The following is a 27,743-nucleotide window of genomic DNA, read 5'->3' on the forward strand; positions in this document are numbered from 1 at the left end:
ATTAGAAATCCAGATGCTGGAAGGAGGAATATGATTGGAAGTTTTGCTCCCTCAACAGGTTTCCAAAAGAGCTCTCTCTACAAATGACCCAATTTCACTCCTTTTAATGGCCGAGTAATATTCCATGTGTATATGTAAAATAGATAGCTAGTGGGAACCTGCTATATAGCATAGGGAACTCAGCTTGGTCCTCTGTGATGACGTTGATTGCTGGGTTGGAGGGGGTGGTTGGAGGTGGTGGTGGGAGGGAGGTCTAAGACAGAGGAGATATATGTATATGTATAGCTAATTCACTTTGTTGTACAGCAGAAACTAACACAATATTGTAAAGCAACTATACCCCAATTTTTCTTTTTTTTAAAGAGCTCTCTTGATTCTAAGGTCTCTGCTAGGTTGCAGTACCACAGTGGCTGTGCCTTATTCATGTTTATACTCTTATCCCTTTTTATACTGTCTTGCAAAATATTCAGTGTTTGCTAGCAAAAGAAGGAAATGTTGGCTTATAAAACAGATTTGCAAATACCTTGAAAATGCAAGGCCACCAGTGTAGGATGCACTCTGCAGAGAGAGAAAGTTGAAGCACCATTTCTACTTGCTCTAAGTTGATGTTTGAACTTTCCCATGCAGAGCAGAACTATAGGAATAGTGAACACCTAGAAAGCTGAGTAACTTTTTCTTGGCAAGTGAGTAGTACATGAACATTTGTTGCACTGGATAGGGGGCTATTGAATACAAACACAATTTCTATAAGATTGAGATTTCTGATAATGTAAGATACTTTTTGGAGAAGGCAACGGCAACCCACTCCAGTATTCTTGTCTGGAAAATCCCATGGATGGAGGAGCCTGGTAGGCTTCAGTCCATGGGGTCGCTAAGAGTCGGATACGACTGAGCATCTTCACTTTCACTTTTCACTTTCATGCATTGGAGAGGGAAGTGGCAACCCACTCCAGTATTCTTGCCTGGAGAATCCCAGGGACGGGGGAGCCTCGTGGGCTGCTGTCTATGGGGTCGCACAGAGTCGGACACGACTGAAGCGACTTAGCAGCAGCAGCAGCAAGATACTTGTAGTGCCAACTAGAGATTATGGAGTAGTGTTGCTTGGTTTTACTGTAGGGACACTCTGGGTAACAATTTCAACCATGAATCTCCAGGGTTTGTGATGCTTCTAGTTCAACTCAGTGTCATTGTGTTGTTTGTTTTGTTTTAAAAGCAAGGGAGGTGATAATGGCTTGTTTGCTTGCAGTTGCGCAGGAAACTATTTTTGATATTACTAAGGATCCCACTCTCTCCCACTTTGCTTTTATAACAACCATATGCTTGAGAACACTCTAAATGGAATAAGATTTCAAGACCTTATGTGAAAGTTAGTTTAATGAGAGAACTTGTGTTGCCCAAACTGATGTCAGATGATTAACTGCCAAGTAAAATTATTTCTCAGAAAAGTAAGTTCTCGTGTCTCTAAGTTTTGGGCTCATTTTACAATACTAATATAATTCTGGCACCATGCCCTTCACCAAGATTGAGCACTAGCTGAGCTTAATGGCCTAAACTGTCAACTCCCGGGTTCTTTATTAATCCTGGAAAAAGTGGCCTGCACCTCAGTCATTATTGCTCAATTAGGTAAATAATCATCACATCCATTCCCATTATAGCACTTTCTTCACAGAAAGCTTCATTCCTGAGATTTTTCAATTAGTCTTAACAAGTCATAAAATGCCACTAATGTCTCTCTTTCTCCATTGGTCCACCAAACAAATAAAAATCATATGTCCAATTAAAGAAACCCAGGTCCTCCTAAAACATATTCCCTTTGCTTCTATTATACTCAAAAGCCAAGAATCTCATTTAATGAGGCCAAATGGTCAGCCTGGGTCATTGGTCATTGCTGAGTGGTGAAGAATTCTTACACTCATATGTACAAACATCAGGTTCAGCAAGAGCAAACGTTTCCTTAAGATAAGGGAAAATAAGGCATGGAGTCACTACTACTTCTCCATGTTACGTGGAAATGTCTTGAGGCAGGGTCATGCACAATCGTCACTGCACAACATGGGACTCAGACTGGCTCAGTATAAAGGTAAGAAATGGAAACTCATTTCCTCTTTTAATGAGACTGTGTTTTCCTTTTAAAAAGAACTGACATCAGTGAATCAATTTATTATAAGATGTTTAGAAATCTAAGTGTAGGGGTGGGGAAAATCATTTGTAGTTATCCAAGAGACAAGTTCTTTAAATATTTTTTTTCCCTTTGTACTCATGCCAAAGGACAAATGAGTTGTAGCAGGTTGGGATGGATGTGGTAGATTGTATCAAGAAATATTTGGACCATCATTGTCTTGGATGGTCTTTATGGCTGCCCTTTTGTATAATTTAAGATCTCAGTAACTATCTTATTTCACTGACGCTGCCCAGGACTGTACTGTACACCTCTCTGTCATCAAGGGTTTTGTAGTTAATATATGTTGTTTAATAATCATAAAGATCAAATTACCAACATCCATTGGATCATAGAAAAGGCAAGAGAATTCCAGAAAAAACATTTAATTCTGCTTCATTGACTATGCTAAAGCCTTTGTGTGGATCATAACAAACTTTGGAAAATTCTTAAAGAGATGGGACTACCAGACTACCTTACCTACCTCCTGCAAAACCTGTATGCAAGTAAAGAAGCAACAATTAGAACTGGACATGGAAAAATAGACTGGTTCCAAATCGGGAAAAGAGTACATCAAGGCTATATATTTTCATCCTGCTTATTTAAATTGAATACAGAGTACATCATGCAAAATGCCGGGTCTATCTGGTCTCATCAGTTCAGTTCAGTTCATTTCAGTCGCTCAGCTGTGTCCAATTCTTTGTGACCCCATGAACCAGAGCATGCCAGGCCTCCCTGTCCATCACAAACTCCTGGAGTTTACACAAACTCATGTCCATTGAGTTGGTGATGCCATCCAACCATCTCATCCTCTGTCGTCCCCTTCTCCTCCTGCCCTCAATCTTTCCAGGAATCAGGGTCTTTTCAAATGAGTCAGCTCTTTGCATCAGGTGGCCAAAGTATTGGAGTTTCAGTCAACATCAGTCCTTCCAGTGAACACCCAGGACTGATCTCCTTTAGGATGGACTGGTTGGATCTCCTTGCAGTCCAAGGGACTCTCAAGAGTCTTCTCCAACACCACAGTTCAAAAGCATCAATTCTTCAGTGCTCAGCTTTCTTTAGAGTCCAACTCTCACATCTATACATGACCACTGGAAAAACCATAGCCTTGACTAGACGGACCTTTGTTGGCAAATTAATGTCTCTGCTTTTGAATATGCTATCTAGGTTGGTCATAACTTTCCTTCCAAGGAGTAAGTGTCTTAATTTCATGGCTGCAGTCACCATCTGCAGTGATTTTGGAGCCCAGAAAAATAAAGTCTGACACTGTTTCCACTGTTTCCCCATCTATTTCCCATGAAGTGATGAGACCAGATGCCATGATCTTCATTTTCTGAATGTTGAGCTTTAAGCCAACTTTGTCACTCTCCTCTTTCACTTTCATCAAGAGGCTTTTTAGTTCCTCTTCACTTTCTGCCATAAGGGTGATGTCATCTGCATATCTGAGGTTATTGATATTTCTCCCGGCAATCTTGATTCCAGCTTGTGCTTCCTCCAGTCCAGCATTTCTCATGATGTACTCTGCATATAAATTAAATAAGCAGGGTGACAATATACAGCCTTGATGTACTCCTTTTCCTATTTGGAACCAATCTGTTGTTCCATGTCCAGTTCCAACTGTTGCTTCCTGACGTGCATACAGGTTTCTCAAGAAGCAGGTCAGGTGGTCTGGTATTCCCATCTCTTTCAGAATTTTCCACAGTTTATTGTGATCCACACAGTCAAAGGCTTTGGCATAGTCAATAAAGCAGAAATAGATGTTTTTCTGGAAGTCCCTTGCTTTTTCGATGATCCAGCAGATGTTAGCAATTTGATCTCTGGTTCCTCTGCCTTTTCTAAAACCAGCTTGAACATCTGGAATTTCATGGTTCACGTATTGCTCCAAGCCTGGTTTGAAGAATTTTGAGCATTACTTTACTAGCGTGTGAGATGAGTGCAATTGTGTGGTAGTTTGAGCATTCTTTGGCATTGCCTTTCTTTGGGATTGGAATGAAAACTGACCTTTTCCAGTCCTGTGGCCACTGCTGAGTTTTCCAAATTTGCTGACACATTGAGTGCAGCACTTTCACAGCATCATCTTTTAGGATTTGAAATAGCTCCACTGGAATTCCATCACCTCCACTAGCTTTGTTTGTAGTGATGCTTCCTAAGGCCCACTTGACTTCATATTCCAGGATGTCTGGCTCAAGATGAGTGATCACACCATCGTGATTAACTGGGTCGTGAAGATCCTTTTTGTATATTTCTTCTGTGTATTCTTGCCGGTCTCATCACTTCATTGCAAATAGATATAGAAACAATGTAAACAGTGACAAACTTTATTTTCTTGGGATCCAAAATCACTGTGGAAAGTGACTGCAGCCATGAAATTAAAAGATGGTCCTTGGAAGAAAAGCTATGACAAACCTGGACAGCTTATTTAAAAAAGCAGAAACATTACTTGGCCAACAAAGGACTGAATAGTCAAAGCTATGGCTCTTCCAGTAGTCATGTACGGATGTGAGAGTGGACTATCAAAAAGGCTAAGCATCAAAGAACTGATGCTTTTAAACTGTGGTGTTGGAGAAGACCCTTGAGAGTCCCTTGGACTGCAAGGAGATCCAACCAGTCCATCCTAAAGGAAATCAGTCCTGAATATTCATTGGAAGGACTGATGCTGAAGCTGAATATCCAACACTTTGGCCATCTGATGCGAAGAGCTGACTCATAGAAAAGACCTTGATGCTGGGAAAGATTGAAGGCAGGAGAAGTGGATAGCAGAGGATGGGATGGTTGGATGGCATCACTGACTGAAAAGACATGAGTTTGAGCAAGTTCCAGGAGATGGTGATGCACAGGGAAGCCTGGCATGCTGTAGTCCATGGGGTCACAAAAAGGCAGATATGACTGAGCTACCAAACAACAACAACAACAACAAATAATCATAGAGGACTAGGTAGCCTCTGCTGCTGCTGCTAAGTTGCTTCAGTCGTGTCCAACTCTGTGCGACCCCATAGATGGCAGCCCACCAGGCTCTGCCATCCCTGGGATTCTCCAGGCAAGAATAGTGGAGTGGGTTGCCATTTCCTTCTCCAATGCATGAAAGTGAAAAGTGAAAGTGAAGTCGCTCAGTGTCCGACTCTTCGCGACCCCATGGAGTGCTGCCTACCAGGCTCCTCCATCCATGGGATTTTCCAGGTAAGAGTACTGGAGTGGGTTGCCATTGCCTTCTCGGTGGTGGCCTCTATGCTCTATTAATCCCCAAACAGTGAAAACCTTCACTGATATATTCCTGACACCCATGAGATAAGTTACCCATTCATAAATCTTAAGTTAGGAGCATACATCCTGTTTCCTAGTACCTACTCCCACACCCTAGGTTAACTGTAAAATTGTCCCAGTGGCCCCTCGCCAGTGTGGGGTGCAGCTGTGAATGCTTCCAGATCATTGTCTGCCCCCAACCTAATCCAACCCTGTAAGTAAGTGACCCTGTGATAAACTGACTCATTGAGTATATGAAGCTACCTGCCTCGTTTTTTGGTCTCAAGATGCCTTCTCAATTCAATGGACACTTTTCATTCCCTCTGTCCTGGAAGTCTTCATGCTCTCATCTCCTACTGAAGGTCTATGAGAATCACTTACTGTAAGGATGTTTTTGGGCTTCCCCAGTGGCTCAGCAGTAAAGAATCTGCTTGCAATTCAGGGAACTCAGGAGATGTGGGTTTGATCCCTGGGTCAGGAAGATCCCTTGGAGGAGGGCATGGCAACTCACTCCAGTATTTTGACCTGGAGAATCTCATGGACAAAGGAGCCTGTCTGGTTACAGATTACCTGTAACCTGGCAGGTTACAGTCCATAGGGTTGTGAAGAGTCAGACACGACTGAAGCAACTGTGCATGCACACACACACACAAGGACGTTTTAGAGAATGTTTTACTGAAGTCTTATCAAAGTCCTGCATACAAGGCTCCACAGGATCAATGTTCATGATCCAGAAACTTCTTGAGATACATTTCCCTCAAGGCTGGAAGGAATCACATCTGAGGAGTTTTGCCCTTAGTTTTGGCTGCTAAGAAACACAGAGTGAAATATAGTCAGCCACAATAACTTTGTAGTACCTCAAAACTTAAATTTGGTTTTGATTTTGTTGTCCCTGTAGTTTAACATTTTCCATGGCTCTTGTATTTTATTTTGTATTTTCTACTTTATTGGGCCTGTCTTACATGTTACATGTAAGACAGTGCATGCAGTATGGGTCCTGGGACCTGACTGCAGGGGTTTGGAATGTTGGTTCTGCCACATAATAGCTGCACCATCTTGGGTATGTTACTAACCATGCTGAGTATCAGATTCTTTGTAAAAAATGATAATAAGAGTACATGATTTATAGGGATATTGTGAAGGTTAAATAGCTTGTAAAGCACCTGGTAAAATGGATGGCGTAAGCCCTGGGTACCTCTAATTGGTGTTGGTACAACAAACAGGGCTGAATGACTAAATGGAGCACTTGCATAGACTAGAAATGAACGAGACTTCACCTTAAGTTCTGAGTTCATAACCAATTTTCTGGAAGATAGTTTTCTGAAAAGAACTGATAAGTAAGAGGTTGAGGCTCTGTTTAAATCAGATCAACAGTCAAGGCTGGCTGTTTTATCTACTATAAGGCATGGTAGTTAATTCAATACATTTAGCACCTATTAAGGAAAGGGTGGTGATTAAGTTAACTGAGTGCCTGACAACCGAGCCAATACTCGAGGAAACAGAACTCAAGAAAGACAAGCTGTGATGACTGATTCAGGGATTGGATAGCTATTTGTTAGCAGGGATGCTGTTCGTGGGGCTATTCTTTATCAGTCTAGTCTGCTCTGTGCATTATAGGAAATTTCACATCCCTGGACTCTCAGATGACTCCAAATGCCTCACCATTTCCAAATGCCCCTAAACTGCTTCCATTTGAGAATCACTGAAATATGAAAGGATATTGAGGCTTAGACTGAGAAAATAAACTGGTGTGTAGTTCCTATAGCCCTTTCACTCAAATATATCCTGGTCTCCATGGCTCCTTGAAGATGGTTGTTTCCAGGCCTGGGGCTGGGAAGAGTACAAGGTGAGTATGGAAGTAAAGTGTCATCTCGGCTTCATCTTTCCAGGTGACACTTTTTCCAAGAAAAGGTTCTCCGAGTCTGATCCTTGTCTTTAAGCAGGATGGGGACAACTATCGTCAGACCACCCTTGTGCCAGGCATTGTACTAGGCAATTCAGACATTCTCTTATTTAATGCAGTGTTTTATATGAATGTATCTGAACCAGACTCTGTGCACATAAATAGAAACAGTGACCATTCATTCAGAATGTGCATTCAACTTTGCTTCAGTGATATTTGGAGTATAAATTGGACTTTTATATACTCCTAACTGAATAGAATAATTAGATGAAACGATTCACTCTAACGTGCAGTACAACAAAAGATACTAAAAAAAAAAATCACAGAATCTTAGAAGAAGCAAGAAAACTATCATTGAACCAATATAGAAACTTCTGCATATAATAAGGATTGACCTCAATAAACAAGGAAGGCCAAGTCAGGCAAAATTATGTACATAATCTCTTCCCAACACTATACCTGTTCAAAAAGAGGCAATAGTATAATTTCTGCTCCTTGTGGTCATTATGAGGGTTAACTTCAGTAAAGCACAGACTTAGTGCCAATCACAAAAGAGGACCTGCATGCATGGAGCCTCCTCTGCTCATTTCTCCAAGAGAGAAAGGAAGCTGGGAGAATTCAAGTAATGTTTCTAAAGCTATGTAGATAATAAATGATTGAGCCAGGATTCAACCCAGATCTCCAGACCCCACTACTTAATTTTGTACAGTTGTCAAACTAAGAATCTTTTTTATCTTCAAGAATTTTGAAAACATTTTTCTCTACACAGTAATTTCATACAAGGATTCTCTAATAAAAATAAAAAGACGTATCTCAGACTAAGAATATTTAAAAACATGTTTTAGCTTTTGAAAAAGTCAAGAGAAGAAAAATATTTTTGTGGCACATGAAAATAATGTGAAATTCAAATTTGAGCATCCACTGATAAAGCCTGTTGGAACACAACCACTCCCATTCAGTTACATACTTTCCATGCCTGCTTTTGTGCCACAACGGCAGAGTTGAGTGGTTGTGACAGGGACAGTATGGCCTTCAAAACCTAAAATGTTTATTATCTGGCTCTTAATAGAAAAAGCTGGCTGACTTCTGCTCTAGAGCTTAAGACGCCTGCTATTTCCATTATGCCCAAGTGCTGGTGGATCCAGGTTGCTTGTGACTTTGCCAAATCTTCTTGTATTCTTGGGGAATTATTAAATTGCCACTTCATTGCACTGAAGTACTTTCTGCTAGCTTACATTGGAGAGCTTTGAAGATACCAGGTGGGGCCAGATTCCTTTCTTTCATCTTAGCAAAAATCCAATCTCACTCTCTTTCATGTTCAAAATGATTTGATTCATTAGGACGTAAAGGGGGCAAAGAGCAAACCATGCTGTAGGGCTAGGCTGAGCAGGCATTTGGATCTGCTGTATTTGAGCTCCTCCTTCTCCATTCTGACTGGCTCTCTGGATGCCCAGCCCTGTCTAATGGAAACTGTGCATCAGAGGTCAAAGCACAAGCTTTAGAGTTGGGGACCTGTGTTTGAACTCCATTTGGTAACTATGACTCTGGGCAAATTATTTAAACTCCCCAGTTTCAGTTTCTGTAAGTCAAACATGAGAGTAACAAGAGTATAGCTCAGGTAATATGGAGGAATAAATGAGAGCATGGAAAGGTTTTCTGTTTGTTTTGCAAACAGTTGATTCAGTAAGCGTCAGGCCATAATACTGGAGTGGGTAGCCTTTCCCTTCTCCAGGGGATCAACCCAGGGATTGAACCCAGGTCTCCCACATTGAAGGTAGATTTTTAACCAGCTGAGCCACAAGGGAAGCCCAAGAATACTGGAGTGGGTAGCCTACCCCTTCTCCTGTGGATATTCCTGACCCAGGAATTGAACCAGGGTCTCCTGCACTCCAGGCAGATTCTTTACCAACTGAGCTATCAGGGAAGTCCCATTAAATATTAGCTATTGTTATTAATTTTTCTGCTTACTTATCAGCAGGGAAGGAGAAAAATCTCTGATCCAAATTAAAATGCCCTAGAAGGTGCTTTTAAATATGGTTTCTGTGTTCTTTATAAGTAATGCAAGCATATAATACAAAATTCAAGTAGTACAAATAATAAAAAATAACTGTCTCACAAAACAATGTGTCTGAAGTGTTCAAGGCAGTAATAGTCATAATAGCTCTAAACTGGAAATTACCCAAATGCCCATCACCAGTAAAACATAGAAATCGATTGTGGTATATTTATACAATGAAATGCCATTCAATAGCATGAATGGTCTGTAACTACAGGCTACAATGATGATGAATCTCTTGAACAAATGCTAAGCAAAAGAAGCCAGACAGAAAAGCACACATCTAGATTCCATCTAGATAAGGTACAGAATCAGGTGAAATCTCACCTTTGCCTCAGGGACTTACCCTGAGTGGAGGTGGTGATGGAAAACTGGAGGGAGGTGGCTTAGCGGGCAGCGAATAATGCTGAGTTTCTTGATTTGGGTGCTGGTTACTCAGGTGTGTTCAGTTTGTGGAAACACACCAACAGATGCTTACAAATACTTTATGGGATTCGATTTCATATTTCAATAAAAATAATAAAATCTAAAAATAAAGACAATTTTCTCCTATTTTTGACTCCTAGTCACTTAGTCCCCTCCTCAGAAGCAGTCACTGTTACCATCAAAGAGAATATACAGTCATTGAGTATATAATAACCTGTCTACCTGTATATAAGGTGTGCATTATTATTATTATTCTTTCTTGAAAGCAAGTTTTTACCTTATTTTATGAGGACTTTATTTTTTAGGGCAGTTTTAGGGTTACAGAAAAATCAAGGAAAAGTACAGAGCTCTTGTATACTCCCTGCACCCACAGCCTTCCTCACTACCCACCCTGCACAGGAGGGTTGCATTTGTTATGAAAGATGAACTACTGTGAGATTTCCCAGGTGGCTCACTGGGCAAAGAACCCACGAGACATTGGTTTGATCACTGTTTTGGGAAGGTCCCCTGAAGGAGAGTATGACAACCCACTCCAGTATTCCTGGAGAATTCCCATGGACAAAGGAGCCTGGCATGCTACAGTCCATAGGGTTGCCAAGAGTCAGATATGACTAAAGCTACTGAGCAAGCATTCACGCATGTATGAACTACGGTGATACTTTATAATCATCCAAAGTTTGTAGTTTACATTAGGGTTCATTCCTGGTGCTGTACATCCCGGAGGATGGACAAAAGTATAATAACATGTATCTATCATTATAGCATCCTTCACTGCCCTGAAAACCCTCTGTCTGAGAGCAAGTTTTGATGTAGCTGGCCTTTTGACGAGTCAACCATCTGCTGCAAAGAGGACAGTAGATCTTAGATCTCAGGAGGTCAGGTAGAAAAGAGGAGATGAGAAAGGGTCCTGATGCTGGGTGACCCTCTTAGAGCTGGCAAGGTTTCTGCAAATGTTTGTTGACAACAGTCAAAGAGAATTTAGGGGCTTCAAGATGGCTGGACCTTCTTCTTGGTGTTGGATTGGGCCCCATATAAGGTCATCCTATGTCTTTGTGTTTAAAACTCTAGGTGTCCTGTTGGGCAGTTCTGCTCCTCAGGTCTTCTGTTCATGATGAACATTCAACTCGATATGTGGTTTACAATAACACCCATTCTTCTCTGTGGAACAATATTCCTCATTCTGAAGCTGACAACATGTAACAATAGGGTGGGATACGTGAAAGCAGAACTACTGTGAAACATCTGGGAAGATATTCTTTTATTCTGTCTTATCCTTCTAGCTGATAACTTTCTCCTACACTATTTGCAGCATCAACAACTCCAGATATTACTCATCATCTAAGACACAATGCAAACTCAACCCCCATCCATCAAGTTCCCACCATGTTTCCCTGGAGGTCCTCAATTTGTATAACTTCATTTAGCACTTATTTAAATGATCATCAGTCTATAATTGCTGATTTCTGTTTACTAGGCTTCAGATACCATGCCATATGCTGGGAATTCAAGAAAGAAAACACTGTTTCTGTCCTCAACTTCCTCACATTCCAGTGTCAAAGGGAGGCATGTAAAATATCAGACAGTATTGCATGGTATCTGTATAAAAAGATGTGGTAATTGGTCAAATCTGGTAAAGTAGGAACCAGGAGGACAAGGCATTCTTCACAGAGGTATCCCTTGAGTTTTGAACGTTGAAGAATGAGTCAGGCTTTGCTAGACAGACCCAAGCGAGAGAAGGGCACTCGGGTAGCAAGAGCAACACCTGTGAAGGTGTGGAACTATGAAGCACATACTGTCATTCACCATTTAATAAGTTTATGTCATTTGATTTACTAGGCTTTCCCCCCAGACTATGAGAGACTCCTGGATAAGACTCATAACTTAGGCTTCTCTATCCCTGACTCTCTCAAATACCTAGTAAAATTCTGGATACTAAAATTAGATAGACACAAGAGTAAGGGCAAACACAGGAAGAGTCTTTTTAAAAGATTTAACTGAAGACCTGAATTTTAAATATTCAACAGATCTCCATTTTTAGAATGTGAACTTTTCATCAGATTTGAAATATAAAAGAAATCTAAAGCAATAAAATTGAACTTTAACTGGAGCACTTGTTATAATCATGGCCAAACTGTGATGCCTTTTCATACTGTTCTCAGGGTTCTCAAGGCAAGAATACTGAAGTGGTTTGCCATTCCCTTCTCCAGTTTTGGTATTCTGGGAGAAATATCAATAACGTCAGATATGCAGATGACACCACCCTTATGGCAGAAAGTGAAGAGGAACTAAAGAGCCTCTTGATGAAAGTGAAAGAGCAGAGTGAAAAAGTTGGCTTAAAGCTCAATATTCAGAAAACAAAGATCATGGCATCTGGTCCCATCACTAAATGGGAAATAGATGGGGAAACAGTGGAAACAGTGGCTGACTTTATTTTTCTGGGCTCCAAAATCACTGCAAATAGTGACTGCAGCCATGAAATTAAAAGACGCTTACTCCTTGGAAGGAAAGTTATGACCAACCTAGACAGCATATTCAAAAGCAGAGACATTACTTTGTCAACATCTAGACCCATCTAGTCAAAGCTATGGTTTTTCCCGTGGTCATGTATGGATGTGAGAGTTGGGCTGTGAAGAAAGCTGAGCACTGAAGAATTGATGCTTTTAAACTGTGGTGTTGGAGAAGACTCTTGAGAGTCCCTTGGACAGCAAGGAGATCCAACCAGTCCATCCTAAAGGAGATCAGTCCTGGGTATTCATTGGAAGGACTGATGTTGAGGCTGAAACTCCAATACTTTGGCCACCTGATGCAAAGAGCTGACTCATTTGAAAAGACCCTGATGCGGGAAAGATTGAGGACAGGAGGAGAAAGGGACAACAGAGGATGAGATGGTTGGATGGCATCACCAACTCAGTGGACATGGGTTTGGGTGGACTCTGGGAGTTGGTGATGGACAGGAGGCCTGGCATGCTGTGGTTCATGGGGTAACAAAGAGTCGGACATGACTGAGCAACTGAACTCAACTGAAACTGTGATGAGCAGCTGATATCCTCCTCACTTTCTGCCCTGTTCAGTGCCCACCCTGGGATCCCTAGGGCTTGGCTCTCAGGTTCTCAGGAGGATAGGGATTATTTTGAGTATAATTGGGCCTGGCCTTTGACACAGGCATTATTTGAATCCATCGTTTGCCACTTAGTTGCTCTGTGACCTTGGGCAACTTACTTAGACATCTTATAAAATTGAAGTAAGTATACTTACTTTGTCAAGATTAAATGTCAAAGTGTTTGGAACTAGTAGGCTCTCAATAATGTGAGTTTTCCTTCCTTCCTTCTCTTTCCCCTTTCTACCCTCTTCCCCTTTTCTTTGGAATGTTTAGGAAGAAATCTTGGAGAAGACAGCACAGCGCCTAGGAGGTAGAGAAAGAAGCGATTCTGAGCAGCTGATGGAGACTTTGGAGGTAAATGAATGGACCCAGAGGAAATTTAAGGTACTTTGCCATGTTTCATGTGATTTACCCAAAGATAAATACCATTGCCTCTGAGAGGTTTCTTTTAGACCGAAGTTGGAGATTTCTTCAGAAACATCAAGCTGAGAGTGGCTTCAAGGGGGCTCAGTTTTGTTGGGCTTGTACAGATTGCAGAGAGGGAATAGGGTATTATTTATCTAGAAGAAGAGGAGATTCAGGGTCACATGCTTGACTTCAGTGTGTGCCTGTTACACCTTCTCTTAAGGATTGCCACCTGGGAGGAGCATTAGGCCTCAGGCTTGTATAGGCTGGGCTCAGGGTCTTTTCTCAGTATTACCTTGGAGCTTCCAAGTAGCTTGCTTAGGAGGAGGGGATTACTCCAGATCCTCAGTCCCCTAGTCAGGGATTCGGGCACTGTGAGGAGATGGATGCACTTGCATCTCTGAGCCTATAATGACTCACCAGGATCCTTCCCTATGTCACCCATCTGACTCCCAGGCAGAGATTCCCAACTCTCCACTTAGCCTTCTCCTACCTGCTCCTGCCTCATGTCAGTCCACCAAAACTGAAAGCTCTCAGCTGTAAACAAACGAATCTGACAAACTAATTCTTGGGAGCTAATGGCTAAAGTGGCCAAAGAAACTGAAACTTTATTTTCCTGAGCTGCAAAATCACTGCAGATGGTCACTGCAGCCATAAAATTAAAAGACGCTTACTCCTTTGAAGAAAAGCTATGACCATCTAGACAGCATATTAAAAAGCAGAGACATAACTTTGCTAACAAAAGTCCGTCTAGTCAAAGCTATGGTTTTCCAGTACTCATGTATGGATGTGAGAGTTGGACCATAAAGAAAAGTGAATGCCAAGGAATTGGTGCTTTTGAACTGGGGTGCTGGACAAGATTCTGGAGAGTCCCTTGGACTGCAAGGAGATCCAACCAGTCCATCCTAAAGGAAATCAGTCCTGAATATTCATTGGAAGGACTGATGCTGAAGCTGAAGATCCAATACTTTGGCCACCTGATGCAAAGAACTGACTCACTTGAAAAGACCCTGATGCTGGGAAAGATTGAAGGCAGGAGGAGAAGGGGATGACAGAGGATGCGATGGTTAAATGGCATCACCGACTCGATGGACATGAGTTTGAGCAAGCTCTGGGAGTTGGTGATGGACAGGGAAGCCTGGTGTGCTGCAGGCCATGGGTCTCAGAGAGTCGGACATCACTGAACGACTGAACTGAACTGAATGGCTAAAGGCATTTAATTCTCTCAATAGCATTTTCATTTTAATAGGGGCGTCAAACCTTGGCCCAGGAGGGATCTCTAATGGAGGGATTCCAGGCAGTGTGGAATGCAGAGAGGAACAGAATGGACTGGCAGCTTGCCCAAGGTCACACAACAAGGTGGTCAGCAGAGCTATGAATAAAACCCGACTATGTCGACTTCCTGTCTCATACTGATGGAGGCTGCCTCTGGTTTGGACACTGGGGACTCTCTGCCCCATTCTTGAGCCATGTCGGGTACTGTGGTCCACTCTGAGTGTGCAGAGGCTGTGATGTGAGCCTAAACCATCCACCGCACTGCCAGACCTCACAGGAAGAATAGTAGCGTTGAGGAGGCTTGATCAATAGATATTATGCAAATGCCTAGAGCAATAACATTCCCTTCCATTACCAAGCTAACAGTCCCCGTCAAGAGCCTGCCTGCATTCTGACAGTTTTATTTTTCCTGGTTTGTCAGCCTGAAATCAGGGTCTGACTGATGCCCATATGAAGCATAAAACGTATATGACTGGCAGAGGCCCAACTCCTTTTTCTTTGAATTAGAGGCCCTTTCTCTATGAGCTGGCAAGAGTTCTGTGTACATTAATTATATTTTCTGACTGAGAGCCTTGCTGAGCAGAACCAGGCAGTAAGCGTTCCTGGAGCCACGATGAGCCTTATTTGTGATGCAGTTCCCATAGAAAGCAAACTGAGAGGCAGGGGTACCCAGATCCCTACCCTCTATCGCCTCTTCATCTCCTCCCAGCTGTCACCCAGCTAAGGGATTCTGGAATCTGAGCATTCATTACACTTCTGATTGTAGTTGTACAAGAAAGATAACATTCTTCATCTTCTGAAACTGAAATTAATTTCATCTCTGAACTCTTACTCTGCTGGATGTCAAAATTTAATTGCAGTCAATTAAGTGTTTACCCTTCACTTGTCTCTGTAGTCCTTTTAAAGTTCTAGAAAGCTTATTCAGTATCAAGTCGTGTATGTGTGTTGTGTCTGGTCCTCGGCATCATTCCTTATCCTCACTGACATCTACTGAAATGATGTCCCCAACCCATCTTGCATTTCGTTGTCAGTAGATTAAAGTGGTCCCTTCCTTTTTTCCAACTGCAGGACCTCTTTAAGACACGGACTCTCTCTGCTCTGGGTTCCTCAGAAGGCATTCTCTGTCCCCACAACAGAATTCAGGTGCAGAGACCATATAAAGTTGTTTCAGGCTCTCTGCCTGGCTACCCACATACCCATTTCTTCTCACTGTCAGTGCTACATGGGAGGCAGAACCCAGTGCCTCACTCATTCCCTGGACTGTCTCTTGAGAAAGTGGGTAGAGTGAGTTACATATCTTCTTGCTCTCGAATTTCTCCAACTTGTTATCTCCCCTCTCATATCCTCCTCAACATTTGTCCTTTGGTGGCTCAGGGTCTGCTTCCCAGCAAGGCCCTGATGTTGAGGCTCCTGTCTCCTACACATGCTCTTCTCATCCTTTCCCACTGTTAGATCCACATAATCAGGCATTTCATTTTTCCTCCCAAATCATTTGAAACTCAAAGTCAAGAAGTAGACTATTTTGTTTTCATGTTCCTTTAATAAACCTTCATTGTAGCAGTAAAAACTTCTAAGTGGAGGAGTGCTAGAAACTCTGAAGAGGAGGTGGAAAGAACACAATGATTAAGAAGCAAAAACATTATACAGTTACATTAGATACAAGTTTCAATAACTTGCAGTGTTTCTCGACCAAGTTCCAGAGAAAACGACTGGTGCTTTCATTTTCTCAATGTTCCCAGTGTTGACACCTTCCTAAAAGTGCCCAGGGCAATTCCCAAGGGTATTCTCCATGCATAGGAGAGAAGGAATTCATTTAAATTAATGGATGCCGTGGGGAGGTGATTTTCAAGTGATCTGAGGACCCCTAAGTGTTCCTGAGACCCTCAATCTATCAGGTCAAAATTATTTTGATAATAATACTAAGACTTTGCCTTTTTTCCTTTCATCTCTCATGAGTGTACTAAGACCTTTGAAAAGCTCCACTGTGCAAGCATGAACAACTGTGTACACACAGAAACCAAGTGTTCAGAGATTTCATATACTGAAAACATCAGAAAAACAGTATTATGTAGCATCTAAAAATATATTAAAAGAAATAAAGCAGGGGATTATACATTTGATGATATTTAAAAAATGACTCTCTAATTGACCAGGTATATTAAAAGAAGAACAAAATAAAACTGCCGGGGTCCAGCCCCGGCTGATCCAGGGTATTTGAAGCGGGGACGGCGTCGGCGACCTATTTAATTATTTATTCATCAAAGATATAAAGAGTAATAGAATGAGGATAGCTCAGTAGGAAAATTCAGTGGAGAAAAGAGGCTGAGTAGCTTGGTTTACGCGGGAGACCAATAAAACTTCAAGACAAGAAGTTTGCACCACTTACGTAGGCCGCAGGCGTCCTTCCGTTCTCCCGAAGGAGAGGAGACACTGAGGCCTCCCCGGTCGGATCTTAGAAGCCCAGGCATAATTAGCAAGCATGGTGGGTTCCGCGCTCCAGATGGAGACTCAGCCAGAAGTTGAAAGAGAGAGCGACATGGGGAGACCAAGTTTTGGTGAACAAGGCCCGCACTTTATTTTCCAAAGTAGTTTTTATACCTAAAGTTGTGCATAGAGGATAATGGGGGAAGGGGTGGAGTCATGCAAGGACAGCAGTTCCTGGTCCTAATCGAAGCCAGGCTTTCAAACTTATCATATGCAAAAGTTCAGGTGAATTACATCATCTTCTGGCCAGGAGGCCTGTTAACATTTTAAGAAACTTATCTTTCTCTAAAGGTGATTATTCCAAAGTCAGGCACCAGCCTCCAAAAAAGCATTGGACAAAGCTGCATTCCTACAGGGCAAAGGTGAGGTGGGCTCAATCAAGAAAAGAATTAACTCAAGGGTCCAACGTTACAAACATTGAGGCTACTACTTACATTTCTATACACCCATTATATCAATCAATACACTGCCAAGGACACAGTAGGTACGGAGTATGGAGACTTAGCAGCAAACATTGGCTCAATAAGTGAAAAACCCTTCACCAATACAATTTCTAATCAATCTTTTAACTACTCAAAGGAATCTGTGTTTAGACAGTTTAGAACATCTCCTGCCTCTCACAGTTGGGAGGCTCTGAACAATCACATGTGGCCGGAAAAACCTATTCAGGCAGGCTAGAGGATTTCCAAAGGAGTTTGTAGGTTAAACACTGTCACACCCAGGAATTATTAACTGGAGCTGTAAGCTAACTCTTTTTTCAGAGAGAGGTAGTGGGGGACAGCCCCCTGTAAAGTCAGAGGTGTAGGTGAAAGCACAAAGCAGAAAGTAGGCAGACTCTGGTTTTGGGGGTAGATGCTCGAGAATTTCCAGGGGGACTCCTGAGGCTCAATCCCGCCTTTGCGTATGCCGAGCCTCCTTCCTCATGACCTTTGTCATGGGCGGAATTCCTCACGCTGGCTCCCGGCAGTGATAGAATTCCAGTTGAGCTATTCCAGATCCTGAAAGATGATGCTGTGGAAAGTGCTGCACTCAATATGCAATATGCACTCAATATGCAATATGCTGGCTCCCGGCATAAAACTTTTAGAAATGACAAAAAGTTATGTAAGAATTAAAATTAGTATCTTAATAAGCATGATAAGTAGAAGTTTGGAAACAGATGAAAAGAGAATCAGTAAGCTTAAATAGAGATCTGAAGAAATCACATTGAAGGCAATAGATAGAGACAAAGAAGGAAATCAAATTTAAGAGATATAGTGAATAGAATGAGAATGTCTAATAAAAATCTCATTGGAGTTCCAGGAGATGATACAGAAAATGGAAAAGAGGCATTATTCAAAAAGATAGTGCCTAGGAGCTTTATATAATTAAAGAAGCATGTCAGTCTCAGGTACAGCAAACCTGAGAAAGTCCCAGTTTTAAATATCTTATACTATTTTCAGACAAAGTCACAGCTTTTGGAAGAGGAAATGGTTTCACAGAGATAATGACTGTTGTTTTCAATGGACAAACCAAATGGAATGTTTATCATGAACGCAACCCCTGTGGGTCAGGTACACCTAGAGTTTCAAACACAAAGAACTCATAGGGATAATTTATCTGAGTCCAAGGCCAACACTAGGGAGAAGGCCTGGCAATTTAATTCACTTTGATGCCAGATGAAAGATCAGAGCTTCTTCCCATATCCTCTGATTTCCCTGTTCCTCTTACCCTGAGGTGTCCCTCCCACCCCTTGGGAGCAGATGGTCAACCTGGACACAGAACTAGACATATGAGTACTTGTTCTCAGGAAGGCAGAAGAAGGAAGCATCTAAAACATAAAAACCACACACTGTTAAAATAAGAAATGATATAGACAAATGCTAACTAAAAGAAAGATACTATAGCTAAACCAATATAAGATAAAAATCCTTAAAAACATTACTAGAAACAATGAGAGTCACTGAATAATGGTTGAAAAAGTTCAATTCACCAGTAAGATGTATCAATTCTAAACCTGTTAAAATAAATAAGGTAAAAATTTAATAAAATGACAGGGAGAGACAGACAAATTCCCCACCATAACTGCAGATTTTAGCAACTTATTTTAATTATTTATACATCAAGTAGATTTTAAAAATCACCAAGGATAGAGGAAGTTTGAATCGCACAGGAAGCAACCTTGACCTGATGTAAAAAATTAATAATACTTCTCAAATCTGGAGAACACTGTTTTTAAAGGCACATGGCACATTATAAAAATATTATGCATTACACCATATGTCAGGTTTCATTTAATTTCAAAAAGTCTAAAATAAGATATTAAGCTAGGAAATACTCACAAAGACAAGTCTAGTACTTTTGAAAATTAAAGTTCTAAATAACAATTTGTTAAAATTGTTGAGAAAGAAATCATAATAGAAATTAAAGATTAATTATAATGAGATAGAAATGAAAATAATATCTATCAGAACTTGTAAGATGAGATTAAAGCACTTTTGACAAATATTTATAGTGCCTAAATGCCTATAATAGAAAAGAAAAAAATGTGAAGACAACTGATCTAAGAATCTATCTTAAGAACTTAAAAAAGCTAGGTGTGATGTTGAAAATGATCGAGTGGGGAACTCCAGTGCTCCATCATTCTAGCAGCTAATGCACTAGAGAAAACTGTCAGGATCAACTTGCACAGAACTCTGGGATTCAGTCAACAACTTACAACAACCAGGAAAAAGCCTAGTGAAGAAAGTCAGTGCCCTGTGGTAAGAGAGTGCTACAAAATTTTAATTTGCTCACTTGCCATCCTCCACCCCCAGGTCAACAGAGGGCACAAAGATACTGCATGTCTGGGGCAGGTTGCTAGTGCCACAGGGAATAACACAAACCTTACTCTCAACATGCTGTGATTGTGTGTTTTCACCTGTCTGTCTACTTCTAGCGGACTCCTCTCCATGGAAGAGAAGAATCTAGGAACCACATTTTCTAGATTCTCCTTCCCCATGGGGTTCCAGGTTAGAGTTTTTCAATGAGAAATTTTAAAGGAAAAGTGAAGCGAGGCCGTTACTGTCAGCAGCCATAGAAGGTAGGTTTATGAGCAACCGCAAGGCTTACAGCTTCTCAGAATTCTGAAAGAGCCTGCTTTGCTGCTGCAGTTGAAGCAATTGAGAGCTTTGCCGCAGATCTTGAGAAAAGCTGCAGTTCCCCAAAGAACATTTAAGAACCACAAATGTTGGGGATATTTCTTTGATCTTCTGGCTTCAGTCTTCTTGATCTTCCCTTTTCAAACTCTGCTCACACTTAGGAAAGCACCAATTTAACTACTCAGTTCCCTGTTGTTGTTTAGTCACTCACTTGTATCTGACTCTTTTGTGACCCCATGGGTTGTAGTCCACAGAGATCCTCTGTCAATGGGATTTTCCAGGCAAGAATGCTGGAGTGGGTTGCCATTTCCTCCTCCAGGGCATCTTCCCAACCCAGTGATCAAACCAGCGTCTCCTGCATCTTCTGTTTTGCAGGCAGATTCTTTACTGCTAAGCCACAGGGAAAGCCCCTTCAGTCCCTTGATTCATATAATAATTAGAGTAACTCTGATTTCCAGACCAAATCCTGACTGATACAGATGGGAAAGAATCCAAATGGAATAGATTTGGGGAGTGAAAATCAAGATTTAGTTTTGGACATGAATTGTTTGAGGTATCTTTTTGCAGTGATGTATAGTAGAGTTGCATATTCTTATTTAGAGGTCAGGAGCAAGGTCTAATGTGGAGATATAAATGGGAGAGTTGTTGGCACATGGATAATATATACAGGTATGCCTCTGTGTGAAGTCATTAGGGAAGTCGGTGTGGCCAGAGAAGAGTAAAGTTCTGTGGACCAACTTCTGAGACACCCAACACTAAAAGATCAGGTCAAAGATGAAGAACAAGGAAAGGAGACAAGGAAAGATAGACCAAAGGGTGGGTGATAAACCAGGAGAGTATGGTGTTTTAGAAGGCAAGTTTGGAAAGTGTTTTTTGGGAGGAGGGAGCGATTAACTATGTCAAATTCTGCTGACAGGTCAATTGAGATGATTGAGAGATGAACATCGGTTATGCTTACTAAAAATATGGAAACTAAAGAAAAGTACAAAGTTGGGAGAGAAGGAGGATCATACTTTCTATCATCACCAAAATCAACAGTTATTTATGTTCATTTTTCTATGTAAGCCTTTAATTTTTTATATAGCTGGAATTTATGTGGCTATATAATTTTCTATATTGCTTTTCATTTACTTGGAAGATTTTTCATTGTTATTACAAATTTATTACTAAAATTATTTTAATGTACATTATATTCTTTGAGGAAATGTAACATATGTTATTTAACTGTTCTTTCAGTGTTGGGCATTTAATTTGTTTACACTTTTCTATTTTATAAATAGCTCTGCAAAATTTCTTTGCAAAAAGCTTTATCAGCAATTTTATATGATTTCCTCAGGGTAGATTATGAAAACCTTAGCCACTATTTCAAATAAATGAATATTTTCAGAGCTCTGTTTTGGGCTTTTGGAAATTAACTCATTAAGCATTACTTTTCACAGGACCCAAGCCCTTTTCTCTGGATCTGGAGTTGAGAGCTTTCCCTTTTCCTGCTATTCAGGTCAGTTCAGTTCAGTCACTCAGTCATGTCTGATTCTTTGCGACCCCATGAACTGCAGCAGGCCAGGCTTCCCTGTCCATCACCAGCTCCTAGAGCTTGCACAAACTTATGTCCATCGAGTTGGTGATGCCATCCAACCATCTCATCCTCTGTCGTCCCTTTCTCCTCCTGCCTTCAATCTTTCCCAGCATCAGGGTCTTTTCAAATGAGTCAATTCTTCACATCAGGTGGCCAAAGTATTGGATCTTCAGCTTCAGCATCAGTCCTTCCAAAGAATATTCAGGACTGATCTCCTTTAGGATGGACTGGTTGGATCTCCATGCAGTCCAAGGGACTCTAAAGAGTCTTCTCCAACACCACAGTTCAAAAGCATCAATTCTTCTGTGCTTAGTTTTCTTTATAGTCCAACTCTCACATCCATACATGACTATGGGAAAAACCAGAGCCTTGACTAGACGACCTTTGTTGGCAAAGTAATGTCTCTGCTTTTTAATATACTGTCTAGGTTGGTCATAGCTTTTCTTCCAAGGAGCAAGTGTCTTTTAATTTTATGGCTGAAGATTTGGAGCCCAAGAAAATAGTCTGTCACTGTTTCCATTGTTCCCCCATCTATTTGCCATGAAGTGATGGGGCCAGATGCCACGATCTTAGTTTTCTGAATATTGAGTTTTAAGCCAACTTTTTTTTTTTAACCATTTCCTGCTATTAAATTCTAATAGTTGCTCAGTTTATTTTTCAAAAGAAATAAAGAAGGTTGGCATGGGTTTTATAGGGATCATAGGTGTGGGATCCAAATATACATTCATTTATTTACCAAAACAAATAAAAAGAAGAAAGGGACAGGGTCATGGGGTAAGAAACAAGAGGGATGACCTCCCGTTAATGGTGCAACAAGTTGGGGTTGATTTTAGCTTTGATCTCCAGAGTAGTCTTTTTTCTGAAACCTCCAGGGCCTCCCCATGAAGCATGGCCATCTCTGCCTCTAGACATGGCTATGAGTGGAGACTTGAGAGGGAACCCATGGTTTATTCCTGTGAATCACCAAACCATGGTGAGGTTCAGGGAGATGAAAAATCTGAGGCTCACTGAGGTTTTACTGGTCATCTGTTGGTTTTGCTTACCCTACATATATTAATATTTCTTCTTATGATAACAGCATCTCAATTATCTTTTCCTGAACCAGTCTTAATCCACATGATTTAGGTGGTGTTGACTCCCAGCCTGTTGGGGACTCATGACCCCATGACGGTTATCTACCCCATGGTCACAGTGATTGTTTCTTAGTCTTGGGAAGCCCAGTGTTGAGGATAATGCAAGCCTAATGCTTCTGGGGTTCCTTGTTGGAGAGATCTTGCCTGGGAGAAACATCTCAGAGAAAAATACAGAGAAGCACCTTCTCAGAGAAAAATACAACCATTAAATGAGAGAACAAGCAAGAGAAAAACAGATAAGACCAAAAGGAAATGACAGATAAGACATTTGCAGGTGGACTTGAGTTTTCAAGACTGAAATCTAAGAACTTCATAGCCATATAGACCAGTTTGCTGAGAAACAGTGTCCTCTGGTGAGCTATTCCATCTCAGTCTTTAAAAAAAAGGAAATGATAAATCTAATCGCAGGTAGGAGCAAAATTTTCATAATGAGATGTTGCTATTTCAATACCTAGATTCCCCTTGAGAACAGGCACCTATAGTCAAGTTTTCTTTTAACTTTTGAAAGAATATAATTTCCCTGAAACTACCAAAGAATTATTTTTCAAATTATATAAGCTTTTTTTGCTAATTGCTGCCCCAAGTTTGTGGATTTGTAGGACATGTTAGGTTTTGAAGAGACTACATGTTGCAATGTATTCAAAGTTTGAAATGTGTTCAAGAAGTTCTCTATATTTTCTGTCTTAACAAGTGCCACCCAATCCTCCAAGCTGTCCATGTCTAACCATGAGGTTAGACATTTGCTATTCTTCCATTTTCAACTGTCAGCCATCATGGAGGTCTATCTCCTAAATGTTTTTTTAGTATATCATGTCAGTTGCCACTGTGTAGTTCAGAGCAGCATTCTCAGTTCTCATCTTCCATCAGAATCACCTGGGGAACTTAAAAACATATAATGCCCAGAACCCCCCCGCAGATATTCTCAACATATTTTCAGCATCTACTATTTAAAGCTGTAATGGTACATTTGTTGTGCATGTGTTCCTGTACAAATACCTACTAACACTCTTAAGTTAACCAGCATTTTATCATCTATTTATTTATCTTTAACAAGTTGAGCAGTTTTTGAATGGGGCAATCATTAAAACAGGAATCTGTAGTTTCCAAAACTCTCCAGCTGACTCTGTGATTCAACTAGAGTTGAGGACCACTGGGTTTGGGATCCTTATCATCTTTTTAGGACTATGAAAATAGTCTCCTAAGCTGTCACTTTGACTCTTCCAGTCTGGTTTCTTTTTGATCTGTCCTCCACCAATCTGTCTGTCCATTTCCATAGGGATCATTCAGTGAAATTGGTGTCAGGAGAACCAATCTGATTTCATCGCTCCTATGGTTGTGAGCCTTCTGTCTCTAATCCCCAGGCATGGCTTGAAACTCAACCTCATGGTCAGCTTCCCATCTCCCATTTAATCAATATCATCTCCTGTGACTTTTCCCTCCCAGTTTGCTCTATAGCAGTACCAAAGTACTGCTATTTGATACTCCAAAGGAGACATATCTCAACTTAGTTGTGAAACTCCATTTTCTTGAATGTCAGATGATTTCGTTCTATAACTGAAAAATTTGTGACTTCCATGACTCTATAAATGCAAGACTAAGGTAATTTAAATAGCAATTATATAGTATATTTTGTCATGAAAATAATCTCCACACAATATTGTATTACATCTCTACAGTAACACTAACCAAGAATGATGAATGAAGTTAATTATTCCCATAGAAACCACATTTTTACAGAGGTGTGTGATTAAGGAGCCCTCTCCTCACAAAGGCCTATTATTCATATTCTTCAAATAAAAAAATATATTTTAAAAACTTCCAACCAACTTCTATTTTTCAGCATATACTGTTTAAAGCCTTAAGAATACTTTTGCTGTGCGTGGGTTCCTGTATAGTCAAACACCTACTAACACTGTTAAGTTAACCGCAATTTTATCTTCCATTTATTTTATCTCTAACCGGATGAGCAGTTTTTAAATTGGGTGATCATTAAAAGTATTATGAATCATCTTACCTCTTTCTAAATGTTGTACTTATTATCATTCATACTTTAACAAATACATGAGCTAATATTTCTCTTCTTTGTCATTTATCTACGACTTCTCTTTTCTGCCCAAGAACTGTTAATTCCTCACTCTTTATTGTCACCTTTATTGGCAGTTAGTACAAAAAAGTAGTTTGTGGCTACTTTTCACAAAATAACAGCCCCGTATTATAAGTGTGCATGTGTATGTACGGACAGATACACAAAAAGACATCTAACAGAGATGTGATTGCTGGGCTTGTAGCTAACCTCAGGCCACTGGTTTAGTGATGTTTCTGTACACTACCCTTAAAGGAGGGTGAGCCCAGTCCAGCCTCAGTGAAATTAAAACCCATGAAATGTCATAGATCTCTGGTATGGACACCAGAATAGCCCAGAAGTGACCCTAAGATTCTGTCACAGATCAACTGAAGAGCTTCACCTGGGGATTCTCACTGAGTTGCCTGGATGAGATGCACCGGTGTGACGACAGTCCGTTTCTTCAGGTCAGGAGGCGGGGCTACACCTGGCAACTGGCTTTCCTAAGCAACAGACCTCTACACCATACTGGCCCGTACTCAGGTGGTCCTTTTCCTGCCACTGACCATGCCCTTCCTCCAACTGATAAACTTGCCTATCTCTTCATAAATAAATTCAGTTCAGTTCAGTCGCTCAGTCGTGTCCGACTCTTTGCAACCCCATGAACCGCAGCACACCAGGCCTCCCTGTCCATCACTAACTGCCAGAGTTCACCCAAACTCATGTCCATTGAGTTGGTGATGCCATCCAACTATCTCATCCTCTGTCATCCCCTTCTCCTCCTGCCCTCAATCTTTCCCAGTATCAGGGTCTTTTCAAATGTGTCAGCTCTTTGCATCAGGTGGCCAAAGTATTGGAGTTTCAGCTTCAACATCAGTCCTTCCAATGAACACCGAGGACTGATCTCCTTTAGGATGGACTGGTTGGATCTCCTTGCAGTCCAAGGGACTCTCAAGAGTCTTCTCCAATACCACAGTTCAAAAGCATCAATTCTTTGGTGCTCAGCTTTCTTTATAGTCCAATTCTCACATCCATACATGACCACTGAAAAAACCATAGCCTTGACTAGATGGTCCTTTGTTGGCAAAGTAATGTCTCTGCTTTTGAATATGCTATCTATGTTGGTCATAACTTTCCTTCCAAGGAGTAAGCGTCTTTTAATTTCATGGCTGCAATCACCATCTGCAGTGATTTTGGAGCCCAGAAAAATAAAGTCAGCCACTGATAAATAAGAAAGGTGAGCAACTGGGGAAGCTGGATCCCTCCCCTGGAATGTACCCTGTGGCCAGTCCCAGCACTCCCTAGGGTAAGACATTAGAGAAATGTGCTGTTTTTCCTATCCTTGCTATGCAAGTTACATTAAAAACTCTTTCTTTTACCCATAACCAGTGAGGTGAACTCCGTCCTGAGCCCAATAACATGATAGGCTTTCAGTGTCAACTGTGAATTCTGGAAACTGAGAATCCAAAGTGTTACATGTTTCTATTATGACACTACAGTGCCCCCATGTTATCCTATACCCACTCCTTGCACATTCTATTCCCCTTACAATCCCTGCCTCCATTGGCCACCGGGAAAACTTCTGCTGGGACTTCAAGATCTGTCTGTGTGGAACTTACTCTTGTCCCCTGGCCTACATACAAAGTAGAGACAATCATCACCCATTCCTCTGTGTAATCAAAATGGCAACAGACCTAGGCAGTTCTCAGTACTGGGGCATTGGACTGACCCACCCTGGGAGCCAGAGATTTACAGATATTTAGTTTCTATGTACAGTTACTTTTTTTTTATTACATAAGTAATATACAATGTTAAAAAATTTGAAAGTGTCAAAAAGGAAAATATGACCCACAGACAAACACTTTCTAACATTTTGTTGGTACTTTTTCAGATTTTAATAGAAATGGCCTGATGTAGTATCAGTTTCTTGAAACCTACTTTATTAATAGGCAGACATGGTAGACAGGAATCAAGACCATCCCCGAGAAAAAGAAATGCAAAAAGCAAAATGGCTGTCTGAGGACACCTTACAAATAGCTGTGAAAAGAAGAGAAGCAAAAAGCAAAGGAGAAAAGGAAAGATATAAGCATCTGAATGCAGAGTTCCAAAGAATAGCAAGGAGAGATAAGAAAGCTTTCCTCAGCAATCAATGCAAAGAAATAGAGGAACACAATAGAATGGGAAAGACTAGAAATCTCTTCAAGAAAGTTAGAGATACCAAGGGAACATTTCATGCAAAGATGGGCTCAATAAGGACAGAAATGGTAAGGACCTAACAGAAGCAGAAGATATTAAGAAGAGGTGGCAAGAATACACAGAAGAACTGTACAAAAAAGATCTTCACAACCCAAATAATCACAATGGTGTGATCACTCACCTAGAGCCGGACATTCTGGAATGTGAAGTCAAGTGGGCCTTAGGAAGCATCACTATGAACAAAGCTAGTGGAGGTGATGGAATTCCAGTTGAGCTATTTCAAATCCTAAAAGATGATGCTGTGAAAGTGCTGCACTCAATATGCCAGAAAATTTGGAAAACTCAGCAGTGGCTACAGGACTGGAAAAGGTCAGTTTTCATTCCAATCCCAAAGAAAGGCAATGCCAAAGAATGCTCAAACTACCGCACAATTGCACTCATCTCACACGCTAGTAAAGTGATGCTCAAAATTCTCCAAGCCAGGCTTCAGCAATACGTGAACCGTGAACTTCCAGATGTTCAAGCTGGTTTTAGAAAAGGCAGAGGAACCAGAGATCAAATTGCCAATGTCTGCTGGATCATCAAAAAAGCAAGAGAGTTCCAGAAAAAC

General features: G+C 41.0%; 1 protein-coding gene and 1 long non-coding RNA gene across 3 annotated transcripts in view; one reads left to right on the forward strand and one right to left on the reverse strand.

The window, feature by feature from the left end:
- NPSR1 (neuropeptide S receptor 1) overlaps positions 1 to 27,743 on the reverse strand; it is a 156,346-nt gene that overhangs the window by 52,434 nt on the left and 76,169 nt on the right. The gene's annotated exons all lie outside the window — the stretch shown is intronic.
- LOC129659228 (uncharacterized) overlaps positions 13,155 to 27,743 on the forward strand; it is a 46,926-nt gene continuing 32,337 nt past the window's right edge. The window contains exon 1 of the long non-coding RNA XR_008717898.1: positions 13,155 to 13,267. This is a non-coding gene — a long non-coding RNA (uncharacterized LOC129659228). The remainder of the gene's footprint in view (positions 13,268 to 27,743) is intronic.

The sequence above is a fragment of the Bubalus kerabau genome, chromosome 8 (assembly GCF_029407905.1).
Source record: "Bubalus kerabau isolate K-KA32 ecotype Philippines breed swamp buffalo chromosome 8, PCC_UOA_SB_1v2, whole genome shotgun sequence".
Lineage (NCBI taxonomy): Eukaryota > Metazoa > Chordata > Mammalia > Artiodactyla > Bovidae > Bubalus > Bubalus kerabau.